The sequence below is a fragment of the Amblyomma maculatum genome, chromosome 7 (genome assembly GCF_055883805.1).
Source record: "Amblyomma maculatum isolate TAMU_Amacu chromosome 7, ASM5588380v1, whole genome shotgun sequence".
In the NCBI taxonomy this organism is placed as follows: domain Eukaryota; kingdom Metazoa; phylum Arthropoda; class Arachnida; order Ixodida; family Ixodidae; genus Amblyomma; species Amblyomma maculatum.
Genome location: NC_139350.1, coordinates 75,885,384 through 75,893,878, shown reverse-complemented (window position 1 = coordinate 75,893,878; position 8,495 = coordinate 75,885,384).

Sequence of the window (8,495 nt, the reverse complement as noted above, 5' to 3'; positions counted from 1 at the left end):
AAATTGATTTTAGGAATTATACGTCAAGAGGAATTTAAGCCAGCGAGCAGGAAGAACAATAAGCGCAGTTGTCTCCTGGTCATCAACTTCCTTGCTTTTTTTAACTTGATCAATGTGAATCAGTTCCTGCTCTTCAACTTGTACATAATATACAGCACATCTAAAGCAAGAAAGCCAAGCACGCAAAATCCGCGTGGAGGATAAAGAGAATAAAAATGCTCTCAGCAACAACAAAAAAGGCAGGCGTTTATGAAAAGAAAAAAAAAATGTTCGGAAATAAAACTTTTCTGCCGCCCCGGAACTACATCTTTTCTTTTCCCCTGGAGGCCATCAGTTCCCCCTTCAGGTGCCCACCCTGCGAGTCTGGTTCGTCACCCTTCCTGCCCTGCACGCAGCCGCCAGCAAAGACACCTAGGCTATGGTTTTGCCGCCAGCGTCTGTCAAAGTGCTTTCAGGGTCATCTTTCCTGATTAGACAGCCCCCTCCCCCCCAGTCCTTTTGTTACCATATGTGCTCAGCTCAGTCTCTCGGGGCTGACGAGTACGTACTTTATGCATGGTGCCGCCGTCGGCGCTCCTTTCGAGCAAGGTTGTCACATGTTGGGCAGGCTGGTGTAGTGTGCCATTAACCTCAGTGGCAGTACGGGCTTTTCGCTCATTTTGTTTTGCTGAACGATTTCCTACCTTCCCTTTTTTTTCTCGCTCATTTCCACCGCCTTTTTTCCTTGCATTTCGCTCTCGCTGGCTGTCCTAGCTCTTCATTGTTCTGCCTCAACACGCTGTTTCCCTCCACTTTGACGCACCGCCAACGAGGCCCTCGTTTTCTTCAAAGTGCCCCTCAGACGAGACGCCGTGTAGTCTTGATGTCTTGCGCCGCCTTTCATCCCAAGTATCCTGCAAACCTGTAGCTAGCGTGGTTTGCAAAGCCGATGACCTTTTTCCCATTTCAGCTGCCCTTTCTCAGCAAATATCGTAAACGCGGCGAGGGATGCGGCGATGGATGGACACGCCGCGTCTTGTACTCCGCATACCACTGCGGGTATTCATCTAGATGGATTATGGATCTTGTGAGCAGTGCTGCCGCACGGTTTTCGACAGCAGAAGCTAAACTTCGATGAGTTTCCCTAGCAATGTACGCAAAGGTCGCAAATATCATTTAGCCGTGAGCACGTATGAGAGTTGGGGCTCACTCAGAGATGAAGCCAAAGCCTGCCCAGCTGAGTGTCTCGTTTTAAAGCCGGCTGAGTGAGGTCGAAATTGTAGTTCACTATAACTGAAATGCGTCGATGTACCTGTACATAAACTTAACGTTAATTTCATACGCGTCTATCGGGGTACTTTGTGCTACGTTGTAGTCAGGAATGCAATTTCTTTGTAGGGCGTGGGGTGTTTGACGCTGTCTGCATGTTTTCTGCGCTTGCCAGCATGCTAGCTTTGATCGATAGAAATGCACACAAGCGCGCTGCTCCGCCTCAATACTGAACTTGTAAGCCACTGCGGACAAAATTAATAGAAGAGGTGGCGCCGACTTCGGCCACCCTCAGGATTTTGCTTTTCCCAGCCCTGCATATTGACCCTTGTGTCGAATTAGTTACCCTTTTTCTTATTTTGTAGGATAATGTATTCTGCTTCTCCAACTGGCAATGTTTCTCTAGACAGCGAATGGAGACGCTAGACACATTTCGTTCCGTTTCTGCGGCCCTATCGATTATGGTTCTCCTTCACCGAGCGCTCAAATCTTCCACGATCATCCCTCGAACAAGTCAGAACTTACCTCTGCATGTCAACATGCCGTTTTTTTTTTCTTTGGTCGGAGATGAAGTTTTTAACGGCGCAGTCGTTAAGTCCAATATGAGACAAAGATTACGAAAGTTAAAGTGCGTGAAGCTCTCATACGATGTTATAGAAGTTTCTGAATTTATTTTGCCATTTGTAGTCGACACAGTCGTATAACAAATGCAATTAAGGGAACGGATTTACAGTCCCCACGTTGCGTTACCACTCGTCCGAACGGCGTACAAACACACACTGCTCCCGAAGGGTCCGTTCCCGCGGCGGTATAGTTCACTGTGTCCCTCTCCGGCCAGATGTCCGACACCGGAGCGGCCGAGTAAGTTGTGATAAGGGTTGAGAGCGGCGTCACAGCGTAGCAGAGCCCCTGTGGAGTTCGAGGCGTGACTCTCGTACGTGATCCGAAAATGCGTGGCGTCTCCGTCGACAACACATTTTTTACGCATTTCTTTACGTATGTGCATATAGCCAGCATGGTATTACTTATAATGGGCTCTACCAGCAGGACGCTGCAAGCTCTGACAGCAGTGCCCTTGGCGAATTGGGTGTAGAGGTGACTTCATTATAAGATGCATCTTACTCGTTAACTGGACAGTAAGAACTCTGTGGCTTGTCTTAAGCATATTTATTTATTATTCTCATTATTTCAGCGTTACCATCTTTATCCGGCGCATATTAGTGAAAGTGATAAAATTCAAATTCTGTATGAACTCATTTTTCAAAATGACATTTTTGGCACCCCATATGGGCACTGATGTCTTATCAGCTCGAGTTCTGATATATTCAAAGGGTCTTATGAAGAGATGGAAATTTAAAACGAAACCTCGATATCTACTGTCTTGCAAATCAGGCATTCCGGGAGATAGATGGACTGTCAGCACGTGAAAAACACCATGTTCAGGTTTGGCACATATCGCAGCACGTATTTCTGACGTAGAAAATCTTTCACATGTAATTCGATGGACGTGAAAAACGCCATGTTCAGGTTTGGCACATATCGCAGCACGTATTTCTGACGTAGAAAATCTTTCACATGTAATTCGATGAACTGCATATTTCTTTGCATTTATGATATACTTGCTACCAAACTGTTTTTACATCTTTCTTCGTCAGTGTTTGGGTACGGTAGAATAGACAGCTTTGTTTTCACCTTTTATGTGCTCTATATCTGAGCATTTTCTTTCTTTACGGATTTCTTTTTCATTTCCATTTGTCATCCGGGAACCTGTGCTGAATGAGCTTCTTCAGAAATTGACCAACTTTTCAGAGATGTTACACTACCGTTAATCTGTTGTATTCCTAACAGTGTCAAAAAGTGCAACATTTTATACTGTGCGTTGCCTCTTGAGTGTTCACCAGAGGTGGGCAACCTCATGAGGTTTCGACCTCATGAGGTCGACCTCAACCTCAAAATGACCTCAACCTCACGGAGTGAGGTGAGGTTGAGGTGAGGTCGGTGACAGCTCGAAATTTTTTGAGTGAGGTCACGAAATTGGACCTCAACCTCACGCGTGAGTTTGAGGTTGAGTGAGGTCGTCATTGTGTGAGGTCGAAATTGTGAGGTCCAGGCTTTTTGCTGTTGCCGCGGCTTTCTTCGAAGAGCGCCCCTTTTGACGCGGAGCTCGAGCGTACTGCCGCGGTGTGCCCGCCGACTCTCGGTGTTTGGTTACCCCCCAATCGGACGACCGGATGCGGCAGCCCCTGCCCAGCTTTCGGCATTCCACCGTAATATCAGCAGCCCGATGCCGCTTCCCTCTGGTCTACTTGGAAGGAGATATATATATTTTTTTTTACTTTACGAACTCCTCATGCCCCCCGCCAGCCACCCCCGTTTCCTCTGATTTGTTTGTGCCGATGCTTGCGGCAGGCTCAAACACCCAGGAGCGCGCAAAGCACACAACTCACGTTGACCTGCGGTGCTTTTGTCGGAGGCCGCAAAAAAGGCAGCAAACTAAAAAGCGAAGCAAATTGTCTTTGCGCAGGACGGCGCGGTGCAGAACTGTGTCTTGTGCATGCCCGTTTCCAGGCGCTATAACGGCTGCTGCCTTACATTCGATAAAGGACCTTGCTGTACATTACACGGAAACTTAACAGAAAATGGTGCAGCGAAATTGTTAGGGGACGTGATACTGACAGATAAAAAAAAAAACATGAACAAACCAGAAAAACCGGCACAATACCATCTGGGCATTTTATTGAAGTCCTCCCTTTCGAATTGTACGTCATCGTTCTATATTTCGGTCCTGTAAATTTATATTCTTGTATTTTCCAGAACAACCTCTCTTAGTTTTGTGCTGCTTGTTTCTTATACAGATTCACAGGTGGCCCCGAACAACTGCAATGGGATGAAATGGACGGCACATCTTATAAGACGCAACTGGTATACAGGAAAACGCATGCGCATGTTAATCATTTGCCGAGATAGAACAGACAAAAAAATATATGGGGCTTGTATGCAGTCAAGCGCAATGAAAAAAAAATGATTTCGCTCCGCTAAGGCTCTTTATTTCTCTCTCAAATTCTATTGAAATCAAGCAATGCGGGAGGAAGGAGGAGAGTAAGGGATTCTTGACTTCATAATATCAGGTTTTTCTTGAAATTTCTTATTCAGGCGCAGAAAAAACAAAAACAAAAAGAGAACAGCGTTCTCCTACATGTTTTTATGAGCTAGAAAGTATTAAGATGGTTTCCGGCTGGACATTTTGGTGTCTAGACGGACGAATTGATGTGGCGAACTGAACGTGTCTGTTTTGTGCTCCCGTCTGCTCGAGACGGACAAATCAATCGGATGAAAATTTTTGTGGCCAGATGTCGGAATAATTTTTTCAGATATTTGATTTTTCTTTAAAAATCAATTTTAACGTACGGGATGTGAAGCCAATTACATGCTAGCACTGAGGAATGCCGTATTAAGTCGATGTCTCAAACCTTCTATAAGCTCTGGGAAGCGCAGTTCTCTTCTGTTTTTAGTGTGCGATATTTGTTATTACTTTCGTCAACATGGTATTTATTTATATATATTTTCTTGTATGTCAATTAATTTCGTACACTGCCGTACACTGCCGATAAGAGAACAGGCTTCTTCCCTCACATTACGCTCTATTTCAGAGGCCCATAGCCCAACCCTCCTTTCCACTTACCCGCGCGGTCATTTAGTTTTTTTTTTCTTTTTCTTTTGCAAGTATTGGAAAGCGCGATCTAGTCTCTGAAAGCGGAGCTGGCACACATACGCCATTGCCGTTTGGTGTGTATTGGTGACAGTTGGGCATTCACCGCATGAGCAAAACCAATGCCTACAGACCATGCATGGCAAAATTACTTTTGAAAAGGAATTAAATTACATTACTCATTACTGCTCTAAAAAGTAATGAAATTACATTATGATTACTTCTACTGAGAAATTAAATTACTTTTAAATTAGTTTCTAGTTTCCATCCATGCAAAACTAATCAAAGCTAATAAACAAAACAAAAGCTTGGTCTTCGGACGCGAAGGGCACACATTCTTTCGTCTTCCCGCCAAATTCTGTCCCAGAGAACTATTCCTTCCCTCTCTCCTACAGCACGGGCTATTAAAAAAAAAAAAACACGTGGTCGAACAGTCGTGAAATGACCGGCGAACCCAGCGTCTTGCTGGCACGGAGCTGTCTCCGCCATTTGAAGGGCCCGAAGAAGCTAGGTTATTTATTGCTTCCGCAGTCCCAAGAATCGACGTCGGCACATATGTGCTCACTGCTCAGTAATGCTCAAGCCACGGTGCCTCACGTCATGGACCCTTCCGTCTATCTCCCCCAGCCCCAATCCTCCCTCGCACCGTGGTGTTGAGTGTAACCAGGCACCACTGTGCACTAGCCGACGCAGCAGGGAGTGCCGCTGCGCCGCGCTCGCATTTTCAGCTCCAGCCTTTTTGCACCATTTCTCCCTTCGGGATTCCCTTGACGCCTTGTATCCTGCTACTTGGAGAATGGTTGCCCCTGCTACACACGAGGTCTCAGACGCACTGTTATGTTTAATCTGTCCCCCTTTGCCGATCCGTTACGCTGGCTTCGCTTGCCGCACGTCGTTCTTGCTTTCGCGGCACTCTTTCGTTGACTATTGAAGGAGTAGTGGCGCACTTTAGTAAAAGTAATTTCGAAAGGAATTAATTACTTTTGCTGCGAAATTACTGCCAAAAAGTAATTCATTACATTACTAAATTACCAACCCGAGAAAGAAATTCATTACATTAAAAATTGCCGAGAAAAGTAATTCAATTACAGTAATTTCATTACTGTAATTCAATTATTGCCATGTCTGCTACAGACGGATGGCGAAGGGAGGAGCGCGTGCACAGCGGGGGGCGCGGTCCCTCCGGGCTGCTTGCTCGCCTCCTTTCTGTTGTTCTTGCCTTTATTTTACGTTTATGTGCTGTAACTATACGACAGTAACGGGGAAACGGTTTCTCTAGATTCACCTACGGTGCATGCGGCGAAGCAGCTTCAGAGACACCTCCGTGCAATTTATTAGTTCATTCTTCAAAGGAAAACAAGTGAATACCACAAAGAAGCTCGTCTCAGAATTGTTGGCGAAATGGCATCCAGTATTCGGTTCGGACGTACAAGTATTTATATCGTGTGTGTGTGTGTGTGTGTGTGTGTGTGTGTGTGTGTGTGTGTGTGTGTGTGTGTGTGTGTGTGTGTGTGTGTGTGTGTGTGTGTGTGTGTGTGTGTGTGTGTGTGTGTGTGTGCGTGCGTGCGTGCGTGCGTGCGTGCGTGCGTGCGTGCGTGCGTGCGTGCGTGCGTGCGTGCGTGCGTGCGTGCGTGCGTGCGTGCGTGTGTGTGTGTGTGTGTGTGTGTGTGTGTGTGTGTGTGTGTGTGTGTGTGTGTGTGTGTGTGTGTGTGTGTGTGTGTGTGTGTGTGTGTGTGTGTGTGTGTGTGTGTGTGTGTGTGTGTGTGTGTGTGTGTGTGTGTGTGTGTGTGTGTGTGTGTGTGTGTGTGTGTGTGTGTGTGTGTGTGTGTGTGTGTGTGTGTGTGTGTGTGTGTGTGTGTGTGTGTGTGTGTGTGTGTGTGTGTGTGTGTGTGTGTGTGTGTGTGTGTGTGTGTGTGTGTGTGTGTGTGTGTGTGTGTGTGTGTGTGTGTGTGTGTGTTTTTTTAGGCGGGTGGGAGTAGGACATTTTGCTCCGGCGAAATTTGACGGGCGAGCCGATGTTCGCGACAGCAAATTGGTTCACGTTTATCCTTTTTCCTAGCAGTTCCGACCCTTGTAATTTTTTAATGTAAGCGTGGTGTTCGAAGAAGCAATTTCGCCAATTCTTGCAAGACGCCACGGGATCACAGAATTATAAACTAACGCCCAGGATTGGCCGGTTGGGACCTCATAAGATAAACAGCATTCCTCTTCGAAATTTTCTGAAGGTTTATGCGGCTTTGGCCGAGTTTTATGATTAATTGGTGTTTTGCTGTCTTTCCCTCTTTTGTTTGTTTTGTTGGGGATTTAGTCTTCACAAGTCGTTTCATGAGTGGCTTTTACGGAAAATTTGTGCCCCGTTAATATGACATCCGTTAATATGGAGTTCCTGAATTATGGACAGTTTTTCTATGGGCGAAGATTTTTCAATGTATTTATGTCTCGTTAATATAGAAACTCGCTCTCTGAACAATGGAGATGGGATGAATGCACACAGCCTATTCGGCCTATGTATTTGTGTCTCGTTAATATGGACATCGTTTGAAAAAAGCAGAAGAGTCCGAACGCAAGTTAAAGAAGGGTGCGCAAGCCGGGAACCTATGCGACAGCCGATACGGTCGGATGCCTGAACGAGTCCTGTGGAGTTGGAAAGAACCAAAGCGGGCGTGTCGTCGTTTTAGGAGGGAAGAGGGGGGGGGGGGGAGGAGGAGGAGAAAAGGAGGGTGGATGACAGGGATCCTACACAGCAAACCGAGAGGAGGGAACCGGGAGATTTCTGGGTGCAGCGGCAGCGCCGCAACTAGCGGCCGCAGTCGGGAAAACAGCAACATGTGGTCGCAGAACAGAAGAGAGGCCGGTAAAAGCGTAAGAAAGAAACAATAAGAAGAAAGACAAGCGCCAAAATTGGGGGTGGGAACTGAAGTTTTTCGAAATAACGGCTTGAGAGGCTAGTTGGTGCATCATGTGCGCGTGTGTTGTGGATCTTCTCCTGTGTTTGTCTTTGTTTGCGCCACATATCTGAACTGAAGTTTTTCTATCCCAAAACACAAAGTGTGTTCCATGAAGCCGTTAACGCTTTTCGGTCAAGGTTAAGACACACTCACGAAGTAGAGCGACAACAGACACGCGACGACCATGCAACCAGGACCGGGCGTCCCGTCCTGGACGCCCTTCCTTCTCATGCTCCTGGTTTTCGTCACTGTTGCGCTGCCGAACTACCACATTTTGCACCACAGCGATCCGCATGTCGGCTTCGCCTTGAGTCAACGATGCGGCCTTCACAAGGTCTGAGTTCTTCGTAGTCGGCTAGCCGTCGTTCTAAACTGTACTTCAGCTTGCAGTGTTTGTTTCATAGGAACACATACAAACGACACAGGAAAGGGCTGTTCGATAGCCCTCTGTATAGTAGCCTGCCAACTTGACTCCCTCGCTTCCTTACAAAAACAGTACAAGGCAAGAAAGAGAATCAGAAGAACGGAAAGTCGGGAAGGTTAACTAGGGAAAAAGAGTGCAAAGAAGCAGGAGCCTGTAACTCTCAACT